Genomic DNA, 17,270 nt, shown 5'->3' with positions numbered 1-17,270 from the left:
TAATATATTTTGAGTTAATTTTTTTATATGGTGAGAGATCAGAGTTCAAATTCATTCTTTTGCATGTGGATATCCAATTCTGCAAGCATCATTTGTTGAAGAGACTGTTCTTTCCTCTTTGAAGGGCCTTGGCGCTCTTGTTGAAAATCAACTGGTCATAGATGTATGGGTTTATTTGTGAATTCTCAGTTCTGTTCTGTTGGTCTATATGTCTATCCATATTTGAGTACCACACTTTTAATTACTTAAGTTTTGAAATCAGGAAGTATGAGTTCTTTAATTTTGTTCTTGTTTACAAGATTGTTTTTCCTATTCAGGCCCCTTGCAATTCCCTATGAATTTGAGGGTAGGCTTTTCCATTTCTGCAAAAAAGGCTGCTGGAATTTTGATAGGGATTGCATTGAATCTGCAGATTGTTTTAGGAAGTATTGATCACTACGCAATATTAAGCCTTCCAATCCGTGAACATGGATTCCTTTTCATTTATTTAGGTCTTTTAAAATTTCTTTCAGCAGTGTTTTGTAGTTTTCAGTATATAAGTCTTTCACCTCTTTGGTTAAATTTATCCCTAGGTATTTTATTCTTTTAGATATTGTTGCAAATAAAATTATTGTCTTTATTTCCTTTTTACATTGTTCATTACTGTCATATAAAAATGCAGCTAATATTTGGATGTTGATCTGTTTAATTCTTCTTTGAATATTTGGTGGAATTCAGCAGTGAAATAATTTGATCCTATACTTTTCTTCCTTGAGAGATTTTTATTTATAGATTCAATTGCTTTACTTGTTATTGGTCTATTCAGATCTTCTCTTTCTTGTTGAGTCAGGTTAATGAATTGTGTGTTTCTAGGAATTTGTCCATTTCATCTAGGTTATTTAATTTCTTGGCATACCATTATTTATAGTACCCTCTTATAATTCTTTATATTTCTGTAAAGTCATTAATAATATCCCCACTTTCATTTGTAATTTTAGTTATTTGTGCCTTCTTGCCTTTTTTCTTTGTTAGTGTGGCTAAAAGTTAGCCAATTTTATTGACGTTTTCAAAGAACTAACTTTTGGTTTTCTTGATTCTTTATTGTTTTCTATTCTCTATTTCATTTATCTCTGCTTTTTACAATTAACTTTCTTCTACTAACTCTGTGTTTAGTTTTCTCGTTCTAGTTGCTCTAGGTATGAAGTTAGGTTATTAATTTGTAACCTCTTTTTAATCTTTATAAATTGATTTATATTTACATTTTATATAAATAGGATCATGCGATGTGTTATGCAATATATTTAGTTCATAGTAATCATGTAGTATTCGTCCTTTTGTGTCTGGCTTGCTTCACTCAACATAATGTTCTCCAGGTTTATCCATGTTGTCATATGCTTTGCAATGTCATTTCTTCTTAAGCTGCATAATATTCCATCATGTGTATACACCACAGTTTGTTTATCCATTCATCAGTTGATGGACACCTGGGCTGTTTCCAACTTTTGGCAATTGTGAATAATGCCACTATGAACATTGGTGTGTAGATGTCTGTTCATGTCACTGCTCTCAGTTCTTCTGGGTATATACCCAGTAGTGGTATTGCAGGGTCACGTTGCAAGTCTATATTCAACTTCTTTAGAAACTGCCAAACAGTCCTCCACAGTGACTGTACCATTCTGCATTTCCACCTACAGTGAATAAGTGTTCCTAACTCTCCACATCTTCTTCAGCACCTGTAGTTCTCTGTCTTTTTAATAGTGGCCATTCTGATAGGTGTGAAATGATATCTCATTGTAATTTTATTTGCATTTCCCTAATCATTAGTGATGTTGAGCATTTTTTCATGTTTTTTTTTTTGCCATTTGTATTTCTTCTTTGGACAATTTCAAGTCTTTTGCCCATTTTTTAATTGTGTCATTTGTCTTTTTACTGTTGAGTTGTAAAATCTCTTTATATATCCTGGATATTAAACCCTTATTGGACATGTGATTTCCAAATATTTTCTCCCATTAAGTTGGCCCTTTTCACCCTTTTGGCAAAGTTCTGTGAGGTACAAAATTGTTTAATTTTGAGGAGGTTCCATTTATCTATTTTTTCTTTTGTTGCACATGCTTTGAGTATAAGGTCCAAGAAACCACCACAAGGTCTTTAAGCTATTTCCCTACATTTTCTTCTAGTAGTTTTATGGTCCTGGCTTTTATATTTAGGTTTTTGATCCATTTTGAGTTCATTCTTGTATAGGGAGTGAGATAGGTGTCCTCTTTCATTCTTTTAGTTATAGATATCCAGTTCTCCCAGCACCATTTGTTAAAGAGACTGTTTTGTCCTGTTGACATGGACTTGGTAGGTTTTCCAAAAACCAGTTGACTGTGGAGGTGAGGGTTTATTTCTGGACTCTCAATTCTATTCCACCGATTGGTGTGTCTATCTTTATGCCAGTACCATGTTGTTTTGACCACTGTTGCTTTGTAATATGTTTCAAGGACAGGCAGAGAAATTTTTCCTATGTTGCTCTTCTTTTTTAGAATGCTTTTGGCTATTGGGTGCACTTACCCTTCCAAATGAGTTTGGTGATTGCCTTTCTATTTCTGTAAAGTATGCTGTTGAAATTTTGATCGGTATTGCATTGAATCTATAAATCAGTTTGAGTAGGATTGACATCTTCATGGATATTTAGTCTTTCAATCCATGAAGACAGAATGTTTTTCCATTTGTTTAGGTCTTCATTGATTTCTCTTAGCATTTTTTATAGTTTTCTGTATTTAAGTCCTATACTTCTTTGGTTAAATTGATTCCTAGGTATTTAAATCTTTTTGTTGCTATTGTAAATGGAATTTCCCCCCAATTTCCTCCTCACATTGTTCTGTACTAATGTACAAAAACACTATTGATATTTGTATGTTTATCTTGTATCCTGCCACTGTGTTGAACTCGTTTATTAGCTCTAGTAGCTTTGTTGTAGAAATTTCAGAATTTTCTAAATACAGGTTCATGTCATCTACAAACCATGAGTTTTACTTCCTCTTTTCCTATTTGGATGCCTTTAATTTTTTTTCTTGTCTAATTGCCCTAGCTAAAACTTCTAGTATAATATTGAATAACAGTGGTGACAGTAGGCATCCTTGTCTTGTTCCTGATCTTAGAGGGAAAACTTTCAATCTCTCCCTAATGAGTACAATGTTGGCTGCGGGGTTTTCATATATACCTTTTATTTTATTGAAGAATTTTCCTTCTATTCCTATCTTTTGAAGTGTTTTTATATAGAAGGAGGATGGATTTGTTGAATGCCTTTTCTGTGTTGATCGAGATGATCAAGTGTGTTCTTGAATTTGTTAATGTGGTGTATTACACTGATTTTTTTTTTTGAACCAACCTTGCATACCAGGAATACACCCCAGTTGGTCATGATGTATAAGTCTTTTGATGTGCTGTTGGAGTTAATTTGCAACTATTTCGTTGAGGAATTTTTTGCATCTATGTTCATTAGAGAGAGATTGGTCTATAATTTTCTTTTCTTGTAGTGTCTTTATCTGGCTTTGGTATTAGGGTGATGTTGACTTCATAAAATGTGTTGGGTAATTTTCCTCCTGTTAATTTTTTGGAAGAGTTTAAACAGGATTGGTGTTAATTCTTTTCAAATGCTTGGTAGAATTCACTTGTGAAGGCATCTGGACCTGGATTTTCTTTGCTGGGAGATTTTTGATGACAGATTCAATCTCTTTAAATATGATTGGTTTATTAAGTTCTTGTATTACTTTTAGTGTCAGTGTAAGTTATTTATGCATTTCTAGAAATTTGTCCATTTCATCTAGGTTGTCTCGTTTGTTGTCATATAGTTTCTCATAATATCCTCTAAAGATCCTTTTTATTTCTGTGCAATTAGTTGTAACTCCCCCCTTTTATTTCTGATTGTATATATTTGCATCTTCTCTCTTTTTCCTTTGTTAGTCTATAGCTAGGGGTTTGTCAATTTATCTTTTCAAAGAACCAGATTTTGGTCTTGTTGATTTTCTCTGTTGTTTTTTTGTTCTCAATTTCATTTATTTCTGCTCTAATCTTTATTATTTCTTTCCTTCTGCTTGCTTTGGGAATGGTTTGCTGTTCTTTTTCTAGTTTCTCTAGTTGTTCAGTTAAATTTTTCAGTTTAGCTCTTTCTTCATTTTTTTTTTTCTTTTGGAGCACTGCTGCACAACGTGGATAATACTCTGTAGTAGTTCACACTCTCCTTTTAATCTTCTTTTTTAATATGAGCATTTAAGGCTACAAATTTCCCTCTCAAGACTGCCTTCAGCCCGACACAGTCCAGCTTTTCCCGTCCTTCTTGACACTCTCCACGGTCGGTCGCTCGTCAGACCGCCCCCCGCAGCCAAAATGGTGAAGCACATCGAGACCTGGAGTGATTTTCAGGCAGGCTTGAACAGTGCTGGTGATAAACTTGTAGTAGCTGATTTCTCAGCCACATGGTGTGGGCCTTGTAAAATGATCAAGCCTTTCTTTTATTCCCTCTCTGAAAAGTATAGCAAGGTGGTGTTAAGTAGATGTGGATGACTGTCAGGATGTGGCTGCAGAATGTGAAGTCAAATGCATGCCAGCATTTCAGTTTTATAAAAAGGGACAAAAAGTGGGTGAATTTTCTGGCGCTAATAAGGAAAAGTTTGAAGCCACCATTAATGAATTAAGGTAGTCATGTTTTCTAAACATATAACCAGCTGTCAGCTGTTTAAACTTAACTTGTAATTTTTTTATTTACAAAAAAGATCACTTATGAAGACTTTATACCTAACTGCCATCTGATTATAAATGACAATAAAATATTAATTCTACCTTTAAAAAAAAAAAGACTGCCTTCGCTCTATTATATAAGCTTTGATAATTTGTGTTCTCATTTTCATTTGTCTCAATATATTTATTAATTTCATTTGCAATTTCTTCTTTGACCCAGTGATTTTTTAGGAGTTTGTTATTTAACCTCCACACATTTGCAAATTTGCCTTTTTCCTGTCTATTGTTGATTTCCAGTTTCATTCCATTATGGTCTGAGAAGGTACTTTGTATAATTCAATCTTTTTTATACTTATTGAGAATTGCATTGTGCCCAAAATGTGATCTATCCTGGAGAAAGATCCATGGGCACTTGGGAAGAATATATAACCCACTGAGTTTGGTTGCAACATTCTGTATATGTCTGTTAGGTTTAACTCGTTTATCATATTGTTCAAGTTCTCTGTTTCCTTATTGATCTTCTGTTTCCTCTATCTGTTGATGTGAGCAGTGTGTTGAAGTTTCCAAAGATTATTGTAGAGACATCTATTTCTCCTGTCAGTTTTGCCAGAGTTTGCCTCATGTATTTCAGGGTACCCTGGTTGAGTGCATAAATGTTCATGACTGTTTTATCTTCCTGGTGAACTGTCCCTTTTCTTAGTACATAATGGCCTTCTGTATCTCTTATAACTGTTTTTTTGCATTTAAAATCTTTTTTTGTCCTATATTAGTATAGTTATCTGTGGCAGTCTGATGTTGTGAATTCCAAAAAGAGATCTAGATTATGTTTCTAAACTGGTCTCTTCCTCTGGGCATGATGACCCTTTAATTGTATTAGATTTAGCTGAGACATCTGATTAAATTATGTTAAGATTAGGGCTTTGATTCAACCATGTCATTAGGTCATGCAGGGTTGAGTCCCTGCCCCCCTTGGTAGGATATATAAACAGACACTCAATTAAGAACACGTGGAAGTAGATAAACAGAGAAGATACACAGGAAAACACAGAAAAAGACACGGCAGAGAAGAGAATTGAATGTTGATGCTGGAACCCTGGGTAGAGAGATGGGCCTGATAGTTTACAACTGACCATGTGAAGAGACCAGAGAAGCTGATCCTGGAAAGAAATGGACCCTGGGAAGAGAGACGAGCCTTATACCAGCCTACAGCTGAGACTGGAAGAAGCTGGATTCACAGAGCCTTAAGAGGGAAAGGAAGGCTGAATCCTCACTGATGTTGTCTGCCATCTTGCATCAATATGTGATAACAGACTTTGGGTGAGAAAGTACCTCTTATGGTACCTTGAGTTGGACTCTTTAGGGCATTGTAACTCTTAAGTTTTTACCCCAAATAAATACCCTTTATAAAAGCCAACAGATTTCTGGTATTTTGTGTCAGCACCCTTTTGGCTGACTACTACACTACTACTACTCTTTTTGGTTAATATTTGCATGAAGTATCTTTTTCCAACCTTTCACTTCCAGTTGGTTTTTATCCCTTGTTCTAAGGTGAGTGTCTTGTAAGCAGCATATGGATGACTTATGTTTTTTTAATCCATTCTGTCAATCTATATCTTTTGAATGGGGAATTTAATGCATTCCCATTAATGATATTACTGTAAATGCATTATTTACTTCCACCATGTTATTCTTTGGTTTGCATTTGTCATGTTATTTTTTTGTCTGCCTTTTTTCTCTTTTGGTTATCCTTTCTGCTAGTTTTCCTTCTATACTCTCCCCCAAACTTCTTTCTTCTGTCTTTGTCTTTCAGGCTCTAAGGCTTCTTTTAATATTTTCTGCAAAGGTGGATTCTTTTTACTAACTCTCTTAGTTTCTGTTGTTTGTGAATAGTTTTTCATCTTCATATTTAAAGGACAATTTTGCTGGAAATGACTTCTTGGTGGGCAGCTTTTTCTTTCAGTATCCTAACTGTGTCATACCACTATGGTTTCTGATGAGAAATCTGTGCTACATCTTACTGGGCATTCCTTGTATGTGATTGTTTGCTTCTCCTTGCTGCTCAGAATTTTCTCTTTCTCTTTGACATTTGACATTCTGAGTAGTATGTGTCTTGGAGTAGGTCTGTTTGGATTTATTCTGATTGGTGTACGGTGTGCTTTCTGGACATGTAAGTTCATTTCTTTTGTGAGAATTGGGAAATTAGCAGCTGTTATTTCGTCAAATGCTCTTTCTGTTCCTTTCCCTTCTTTTCTCCTTCTGGAACTCCCATGACACATATGTTGTTGTGGTTCCTGTTGTCATTTGACTCCCTGAGCCCCTGCTCAATTTTTTTCCATTCTTTTCTCTCTCTGTTCTTTTCTGTCTTCAATTTTGACTGTTCTGTCTTTGGTATCAGTTTCTCTTTCTTCTATCATTTTGTGTCTGCTGTTGTATGCCTCTAATGTGTTTTTGATCTCACTTATTGTGACTTTCATTCCCATGAGCTGTGTTACTCTTTTATGCAGGAATTTTAATTCTTCTTCATACTCACTCCATTGCGGTCACCCCTCGGGCTGAATTGTGGTTTGCTGGCCTGGCGGGGGAGCAGCCGCGGCAGGCCAAGCCACTGCCCCCATAATAGGGTGGCTGGTCGGACTCACCGCCACCCCTGAAGGGAGCTCGGCATGGGCGCAGAGTGCCCTCGGGTCTCCCCTTCTCGGCAGCCATGCTTCCGCGGCCGCCCCTCTTCCCGGATGGCGCCACACGATGCCTGTGGGGCGGCACCCTTCTTCTTCTTTCTCCCTGCGCAGGTGCAGGGCGGAAAATTCCAGTCTGCCTTTTCCCCTCCCCTGACAGCAGCAACAGCCAGGCGTGGGCGGAAAAATCCAGTCTGCCCTTTTCCCTTCCCCCGACAGCAGCAACAGCCAGGCGTGGGCGGGAAACTCAAGTCTGCCCTCCACCCCAGCAACAGCAGCCACCAATCCCTAAACCCTGCCCCTTCCCCCAGCAACAGCGACAGCCAATCCCTAACCACCACCCCTCCCCCGTCCAGTACCGCCCACTGACCTTTCGCCAGCAACCAATCAGAACAGGGCGTGGTTTCGACCAATCAGCCTTCCCCAGCCCCTATAAAACTGTTGCCTCTCCCTCAATAAAGTGGACTTGCGTATTTACCTTGTCTCCGCGGTAGTTCTTCTGCCGTGCGCCCTCCAGTCCTGAGAGCCCCCGACAAGGGCCTGGCCTCCCTTGTCCCCAGTTCGTCGCCTGCTTCTCTGGGTGACCTCTTCATCGCCTGCTTCTCCGGGCGACCCCTTCGTCGCCGGCTTTGCCGGGCGACCCCGTCAGCCGAACCGCGCAACCCCTGTGAGACCGACCCCTCGTCTGCTGCCGGACCGACCCCTCGTCCCAAGCGGGACTGATCCCTCATCCCAAGCGGGACCGACCCCTCGTCCAGAGCTGGACCGACCCCTCGTCCGCAGCCAGACCCCACCTCTACCGACCGAGCAAGCCGCCGCACTCCATGTCTTCTTGATGTCATTTATCTCTTTAGCCATACTGTCTTTTTTTTTTTAAGATTTATTTTATTTATTTCCCCACCACTCCTCATTGTTTGCACTTGCTGTCTGCTGTGTCTGCTTGTCTTCTTTTTAGGAGGCATGGGGAACCAAACCTGGCACCTCCCTTGTGGGAGGGAGGTACCCAATCACTTGAGCCACCTCTGCTCCCTGTTTGTTCTGTCTCTCAATGTGTTTCTTCATTGTGTCTCCTCGTTGAATCATCTCACCATGCCAGCCCATCGTGTTAGCTTCCTGTCTTGTTCATCTTCTTTAGAAGGCACCAGGAACTGAACCTGGGACCTCCCATGTTGTAGGTAGGTGCCCAACTACTTAAGCCACATCTACTTCCCTTAATTTTTTTTTGTTGTTTTGAGGTACCAGGGGTGGGGGATTGCACCCAGGACCTTGTATGTGTGAAGCCGGTGCTCAACGACTCTGTCCCATTTGCTTCCCTGAAGTGTTTTTTTTTTTTGCTTGTCGTTTGTTTTGTTTGTTTGTTTGTTTATTTTTTAAAGATTTATTTATTTATTTATTTCTCTCCCCTTCCCCCCTGCCCCGGTTGTCTGTTTTCTGTGTCTATTTGCTGCGTCTTTGTCCGCTTCTGTTGTTGTCTGCCGCACGGGAATCTGTGTTTCTTTTTTTGTTGTGACATCTTGTTGTGTCAGTTCTCCGTGTGTGCGGCACCATTCCTGAGCAGGCTGCACTTTCTTTCGCGCTGGGCAGCTCTCCTTATGGGGCGCACTCCTTGTGTCTGGGGCTCCCCTACGCGGCACTCCTTGCATGCATTAGCACTGCGCGTGGGCCAGCTCCACATGGGTCAAGGAGGCCCGGGGTTTGAACCGTGGATCTCCCATGTGGTAGATGGACGCCCTAACCACTAGGCAAGGTCTGCCTCCTGTTTTTGTTTTTTTCAGGAGGCACGAGAAACTGAAGCCAGGACCTCTCATGTGGGAGGCGGGTGCTCAACCTCTTGAGCCATCTGCTCTCCATATTGTCTTTCAACTCATTAATTTGATTCTGGAAATTTGTGTGCATCTCATTAATTAGTTCTCTCAAATCATGTGTCTTTTCTGGGGCTTTGGTATATTCTTTTTCTTGGGCCATGTCTTCCATTTTCTTAGTATGGCTTATAATTTTTTGCTGATGGCTAGGCATCTGATTAGGATGGTAGTTTTCTCAGATACTCAATTTCTTTCTCTCTCATAGGGATTTACTGGTGGGAGGATGTGTATTACTACTGCTCTTTCTCAGAGATAGTTCTCCAGCATTTTCTGGCAAGCCCCTCCCTTTTCCCAGGTAGGAAATAATTCCACTCCCTCTGTATCCTCAATAATCAGTCCTGGTTAGTAGGAAGGAGATTGGGAGGGTCGGATCTCTTTAGTCCCTTGCCGGTTCCCAAGGCAAACGATGGCAGCCTGGAAGGGCTGGTGGGACACAACAGACCAAATTTGTGGGTCAGAAGCTGAGTCAGCCTTAGACTATATCTCTCTCTCCTCTTTCCTGGGATGGTGGTTTTTTTTTTTTTTTTTAGGAGGTACTGGGGATTGAACCCAGGACCTTGTACATGGGAGGCAGGTGCTCAACCACTGAGCCACATCTGTTCCCCTTAGTTGGTTTTTTCGTTTTTTTGTTTTAAGGAGGCACCCAGAACTGAACCTGGGACCTCCCATGTGGGAAGAAGGCACTTAACTGCTTGACCCGTATCCTCTCACCCTTTGTGTTTTAATAAGAAAGTTTAATCCATTTGCATTTAAGGTAATTACTGATAAGGAAGGATTTACTTTTGCCATTTAGCTATTTGTTTTCTGTGTGACTTATGTTTTTTGTTCTTCAGATACTGCTTTTTTTGGTATTTAGGTGATTTGTTGTGGTTTGCCAGAGCTGTGATGACATATCCCACAAAATGGATTAGCTTAAACAGTAATCATTCATCGTCTAATAGTTTTAAAATTTTAGGTTGTATATATGTTACTAGAATAAAAAAATGTAAAAACCCATAGGACTGTACAACACAAACAAGGGACCTTAATGTAAGCCTTGGACTATAATTAGTACAAGTATAATTATATTCTTTCATCATCTGTAACAAATGTACCTCACTAATGTAAGGTATTAATCGGGGAAGGGTATATGGAACTCTGTATTTTCTGCATGATTTTTCTGTAAGCCTTCAAGTTCTCTAAAAAAAATAAGGATACAGCAAAGGTGGCAAAATGTTAAAATTGGTAGATTTGGGTTTGTGGTAGTGGGATAGGGATATGTTGGGGTTCGCATTATATTTGCAACTGTCCTTAAGTTTGAAATTATTTCAAAACAGAAAAATTTAAAAATAGGAACATGTCTTGAAATCCATGTGTAAATTTAATGTAGTCATGTTCTTTTTTCCTTCCTGAAAAGAGTTGTTAAATCAGTGATACATCTTATTTCCTTGGAATCCAGGAATTATGTCTTTGACAGTGAGCTCCTTTAGATTCCTCTTCTTGTCTCCAATATCCATCAGAGTTCTGGAAACTTTAAAGTTACCTACAAATGTTGGAAGAATGACTAAATGAAAGCACATATGTATTCCTAGAAAATGCAAAGATCTTTTGAACCACTTATAATCTGTGGTATTGCAACATAAATTGAATCATATTGCCATCTAGTGGCTAGATTGTGATTTCATTGAGCAACAATGTTACCACGATTATTGTGCGTTCAGCAGGTTTTTACAGCTATTTATTTAAGAAATATATTTTTGCTGCCTGACACTCTATTCTTAGAATACTTTGGTTTGCCAGATCACTGTTAATAGATAGGTAGGTATTGTAAATTGAACTTTAAAGCAGATTTTCCTAAACTAACTCAATAGCTGTTAATACTACATGAGAGAGTTCTATGGTTAAATAGAAATGGAAAATGATGATAAATAATGCTAAACAGATTTCTTTCCTGCAGAACTTTTCAGAGACGTTAACACGGTAGTATGCTTTATGCAGCTCCAGAGAGACTTATGTGGGATGTTTTCCAGACTCTGACCTGCAGAATACTCTGAAGTGGCAACTCATGGAACCATTATTCCATGGGAATAGACTTTGTCGTTTTCCCTGTATGTTAAAAATATTTGGGGGAGTGGATGTGGCTCCATAGGTTGAACACCTGCATCCCACATGGGAGGTTCCAGGTTTGGTTCCCTAGGCCTCCTGGAAAACGAAAAACAAACAACAAGCAAAACAAACAGAAAAACCAGTTAGGGAAGCGGATGTGGCTCAAGTGATAAGGCCTCCACCTACCGTATGGGAGCACCTGGGTTTGATTTCTGGGGCCTCCTGGTGAAAAAGAAGAGAAAGCGTGCCTGCGCGGTAAGCCAGTGCCTGCGTGGTGAGCTGAGTGCCCACATGGTGAGCCGACTGCCCACGTGAGTGCACGCATGGTGAGCCAAGTGCCTGCGTGGTGAGGCAAGTCCCTGCACAGTGAGCCAAGTGCCCGTGCAGTGAGCCGAGTGCCTGTGCGGTGAGCCAAGTGCCCGTGCGGTGAGCCGAGCGCCCGTGTAAATGTCCGTGTGGTGAGCCAGTGCCCGCGTGACGAGTCAGTGCCCGTGTGGCGATCCAAGTGTCCATGTGAGTGCCCTCATGGCGAACCGAGTGCCTGCGTAGGTGCCCACGTGTTGAGCCAGTGCCTGCGTGGTGAGCCAGAGCCTGCGTGGTGAGCTGAGTGCCCATGCAGAAAGCTGAGTGCCCACGCAGTGAGCTAATGCCCTGTGCAAGTGAGTCACGCAGCAAGATGATGACACAACAAAAGAGAGACGAAGGGAAGAGTCAAGGTGAAACACAGCAGAGACCAGTAACTGAGGTGGCGCAATTGACAGGGAACCTCTCTCCACATCAGATCAGAGGTCCCAGGTTCAAAATCCCAGTGAATCTTAGAAGAGAAAGTCGAGAAGACAAAAAGAGAAATACAGAAGATCACACAGTGAATGGACACAGACAGCAAAAACAGCAGAGCAGGGGAGGGGGGAGGGAGGGGAGGAGAGGAAAATAATATTCTTAAAAAAAACACAGCAAAAAAAACCAACTAGTGGAGCCTATGTGATTCAGTGGTTGAGTGCTGGCTTCCCACATATGAAATCCCAGGTTTAATCTCTGGTCCCCGTACCTAAAAAAAAATATATATATATATATATATTTTACATATATATATACACACACATATATGTATATGTATGTCTCTCTATATTTGTTAGTGTACCATGTTTTCCTGACTACGGAGTCTCATTTCACCTTTGTATCTATGATCTAGACACAGTGAATTCAAGAATCATCATCATAAGTCAGCAGTAATACCTTGTATTTACATGGAGCTTAGTTTTTAGGTAATTCTTTAATTGAAATGACTATTATTTCACATTGGAAACTTTTTAAAACCTTTATTTTTAAAGAAGTTTTAGATTATAGAAAAGTTATATTGAAAATATAGGGGGTTCCCATACACCCCACCCTCTCCCCCTCTCACATTTCCCCCTATGAATAACATCTTTCATTGAATACTTTTGATGTTATCTACTTTCTTTTGAGTTCCAGGAACATGGTTTCCTGCCATTTGGACAGTTACTTTCAACATTATGTTAATAGTGGCAATGACTTGGAATACAAACACAATGCAATAAACTTAAGATTTTCCATTTACGTAGGTTTTAAAAATATATATATATATTGCCCTTTGCTTGTGTGTTGCTCTGTTATTCATAACAAATAAATTTCAAATTCCTGGCAGGAATGTCGTTTAGCTTTCATATATTCTTTCAGTCTCATTTTTCATCTCCCACGTACTAGACACTGTGGTTTGAAAGATCCCTTCAGATATGAGTTCTGGTGGTCAAGGACCTTGTCTGCCTTGTTCACTGTTGTATCTCTGGTGCTTAGTATGGTGGCGAGCACTTAGTATATGCTCATGAAATTTTTCTTAACAGAATAAAAATTTTACGTTTCCTGCCCTTGAGTTTCTTCCAGTTTAATGGAGAGACAAAAGAGAAAAACAGGGGAGTGCATATGGCTCAAGCATTTGAGTGCCTGTTTCCCACACGGGAGGTCCCGGGTTTGATCCCTGGTGTCTCCTAAAAACAAAAAGCAAAAAGCAATGAGCAAATGAAAAACCAACTCAGGGAAGCCGATGTGGCTCAGTGGTTGAGTGCCAGCTTCCCACGTATGAAGTTCCAGGTTCAATCCCTGGCCCTCAAAAAAAAAAAAAAAAAAAAAAGAGACACAGAGAGAGAAATACAGGTAACAGTACAATATAGTAATTACTAGAAAAGAGATATGTGTACAAGGAAGAAAGTGTATTCCAGGCAAAAGTGGCTTGAAAGCATGGAAAGAACTGGGACAAGGAGTCGTTGAGAAGGCTGGGGCTATACTGTGGAGGGCTTTTCCTTTCTTGTTGAAGAGTTTAGATTTACTTATGTGTCTTCCCTTACAACTCACTGTGTAAAGCACTCTGTAGATCTTTTTTTTTTAAAGATTTATTTTTTATATATTTCTCCGCTCCTCCCCCCCCAGTTGTCTGCTTTCTGTGTCCATTCATTGTGTGATCTTCTGTGTCCGCTTGTATTCCTGTCAGCAGAACCCAGAATCTGTATCTCGTTTTGTTGTGTAATCTTGCTGTGTCAGCTCTCCATGTGTCCAGTGCCACGCCTGGGTAGGCTGCACTTTCTTTCCCGCGGGGCGGCTCTCCTTACGGGGCTCGCTCCTTGCACGTGGGGCTCCCCTACGTAGGGGACACTCTGCGTGGCAGGGCACTCCTACGTGCATCAGCACTGCGCATGGGTCAGTTCATCACATGGGTCAGGAGACCCTGGGTTTGAACCCTGGATCTCCCATGTGGTAGGTAGACGTCCTATCCGTTGGTCCAAATCTGCTTCCCCGTGGATCTTATTGTAGACTTGTTTTAAGAACTTTCTTCAATCTTAAACCAAACCTTTGTAAATAGTTTAAATTTCTCCAAAAAGTAGATCCAACCTCTGTATAGAGAGCCTTAAAATACGTGGGCTTGTGAAGCAGTGCTGATATTCAGGAGAGTCGTTTAGGTACCATATTTAAGAGGATTTGCTTTACCACCCACTTTTGTCCCCTGATCCGGGTGCAGGTCTAGTGTAACCTCCTGACTGGACACGGTGGCAAGAGAACAGTTCAGAAGGGTCCCTGCCCACTAGTGCCTGTACAGAGGTGTGGCGTTGGCTGTGCAGCACTGGTGCTTCTGCTGGGATCTTCAGCTATGCAAAGCAGGCAGTGTCCTCTCCCTGGCTTCTGAACTCTTTGGGGGTTTACCAGGCCTGGGTGCTTATCAGCTGTCTCAGGATCCAAGGAACATTTGGATTTTCTTGGCTACATTTGAAACTTTGGCTGGCATTTTGGGAATAAGATTTCTACTACTCTGGAAAGTTTATGCCTGTGGGCTTCATTGTGGGTGCCAGTTTGTTGATGGTCACCAAATTTGGAATTAGTATGTTCAATAGACCATGGCAATCAAAGTCATGACTTAGCCTGGACTTATAATGAAGAATTAAATAGCTCCAAACTCCCACTATTTTTAGTTTATTTAGAGAAATAAGTGCAGCATTTTTACCTATTGTGACATTTTACTAGGGGAAAAAAAGCACAAAAATTGACACTGAACTTTGTGAGGGGGGATAAAAAACTCTCAAGGGGTAAAATGTTAGAGGTCAACCCTGGGGGCTCTGAAATCCCATGCCCCACTCAGATGAACAGCATGAAAAACAATCTCTTATGAGACTTAGGGTATCTGTTGTTTTACTCATCGTAGAGCAAAGACCTAATTTGAAAGTATATTAAATGAAATGCCAATGAAAATAAAGATTTACTCTAAAAAAAAAGAAGTCTGGGCCAGGGGTTTCCTTGCTTAAAGAGAGTAGACATCATGAAAAGGTTGATAACTCATGGGTAAGCCAAGATGGCACCGTAGAGACTTAATAATCATCCTGACATGGTGTCTAGAATTTAAAACTTGTCCCCAGGACCTCCAGAGCAAAGCCCTGCAGGAGTATGTTCTTTTATTTTATTTTTTTTTAACATTTATTTTTTATTTATTTCTCTCGCCCGCCCCCCCCCCCCCAGTTGTCTGTTCTCTGTGTCCACTCGCTGTGTGTTCTTCTGTGACCGCTTCTATCCTTATCAGTGGCACGGGAATCTGTGTCTCTTTTTGTTGCGTCATCTTGCTGTGTCAGCTCTCCATGAGGGCGGCACCATTCCTGGGCAGGCTGCACTTTCTTTCGCGCTGGGCGGCTCTCCTTACGGGGCGCACTCCTTGCGCGTGGGGCTCCCCTATGTGGGGGACACCCCTGCGTGGCAGGGCACTCCTTGCGCGCATCAGTACTGCGCATGGGCCAGCTCCACAAGGGTCAAGGAGGCCCGGGGTTTGAACCGCGTACCTCCCATGTGGTAGGCGGATGCCCTAACCACTGGGCCAAGTCCGCTTCCCAGAGTATGTTCTTTTAAAAGAAAATTGGGGAAACGGACTTTGGCCCAGTGGTTAGGGCGTCCGTCTACCACATGGGAGGTCCACGGTTCAAACCCTGGGCCTCCTTGACCCGTGTGGAGCTGGCCCATGCGCAGTGCTGATGCACGCAAGGCGTGCCCTGCCACGCAGGGGTGTCCCCCGCGTAGGGGAGCCCCACGCGCAAGGAGTGCACCTCTAAAGGAGAGCCGCCCAGCGCGAGAGAAAGTGCAGCCTGCCCAGGAATGGCGCCGCCCACACTTCCCGTGCCGCTGACGACAACAGAAGCGGACAAAGAAACAAGACGCAGCAAAAAGACACAGAAAACAGACAACTGGGGGAGGGGAATTAAATAAAAATAAATCTTTAAAAAAATAAAAAATAAAAAAATAAAAATAAAAGAAAATTGTAGAATGAATGAAATATGTTGGTGACTTCTCACTTCCCTTTCCAGTATTCCTTCAACCCTTTTAGTAAAACACATAACTTCACATACCAGGATCCTCTGTGGCCTCTGCAAGCCCATGGTTCCCACCCAGACCTGAGCGAGCCTCTACTGCTTTGGACTTCTCTTTAGGGGCCATATGCCCTAGGTATTTTTTCACTTTTCATGTAATATTTTCCATAAATTTCAACATATTGTGATACAAGTCTAATTGTTAGTTTTATATCTTTGTAAAGAGCTTGCACATAATTTAATTCACAAAGTCAGGGGAAAAATTCTTGCTTTGACCATAAGTCCAGAGTTTTGCTTCTAAAAATGTAACTGCGGAAAGCGGATGTGGTTCCAGTGATTCGGACTCCCGGGGCCTCCTGGTGAAGGCAAGCTGGCCCGAGTGGAGAGCTGGCGCAGCGCGGTGATGCAACAGAAAGAGACAAGAAGAGACGCAGCAGACCAGGGAGTGCAGGTGGCACAAGAGATAGAGCACTTCTCTCCCACTCCAGATCGTTCCGGTGCTGCCGAAAGAGAAGACAAGCAGACACAGAAGAACACATAGTGGATGGACACAGAGAGCAGACGGCTAGCACAAAAACAACAAGGGGTTGGGAGAAGAAATCTAAGTAATTTTTTTTTTTAAGTTACTTAAACAAATGTAGTTGCTGTACCTGTTAAAACCAGCTCTGGTATATTGGAAATGATCTGATATGGACTCATACTGAGATGCTGACGACATATAAAAGCTTAATAAATTGCCCTTCCCAAAGGTGCGGTTACTGCAAAGTTACCTTAACCCATGGAGCATTGTCACTCTTCCCTCTTGCTCATCATGCTAATCGGTTGTGGGAGTCTTTCCTACTGAGCCTCTAAATAGTTTTCATTGTGGTCTTTCAGACAGCTGTTATCAGTTGACTTGAACATGGCTATATATAGTCTATTTACCATCTAATTGAAAGAAATGAATCTCTAATGGTGGAACTGGAGGCATCAACAAAAAGTCAGATGCACAGGTAGCCTTAAAAGGGGCAGTTAAGTCATGTCAGCAAAATATGGGTAATTTTAACTTTAAAGACCAAGGTCAGAGCCAATCCAGTAAAAAGTTTTTTATT

At 41.0% G+C, this 17,270-nt stretch overlaps 1 pseudogene; it reads right to left on the bottom strand.

Annotated features, from left to right (window-relative positions):
* LOC101414370 (U4/U6 small nuclear ribonucleoprotein Prp3-like) overlaps nucleotides 1–16,306 on the bottom strand; it is a 45,616-nt pseudogene extending 29,310 nt beyond the window's left edge.
* Nucleotides 16,307–17,270: the final 964 nt, after the last annotated feature.

Source organism: Dasypus novemcinctus, chromosome 10 (genome assembly GCF_030445035.2).
Source record: "Dasypus novemcinctus isolate mDasNov1 chromosome 10, mDasNov1.1.hap2, whole genome shotgun sequence".
NCBI lineage: Eukaryota > Metazoa > Chordata > Mammalia > Cingulata > Dasypodidae > Dasypus > Dasypus novemcinctus.
Note: the sequence above shows the minus strand (reverse complement) of the source record. Positions and strands in the feature narration are given on the sequence as shown.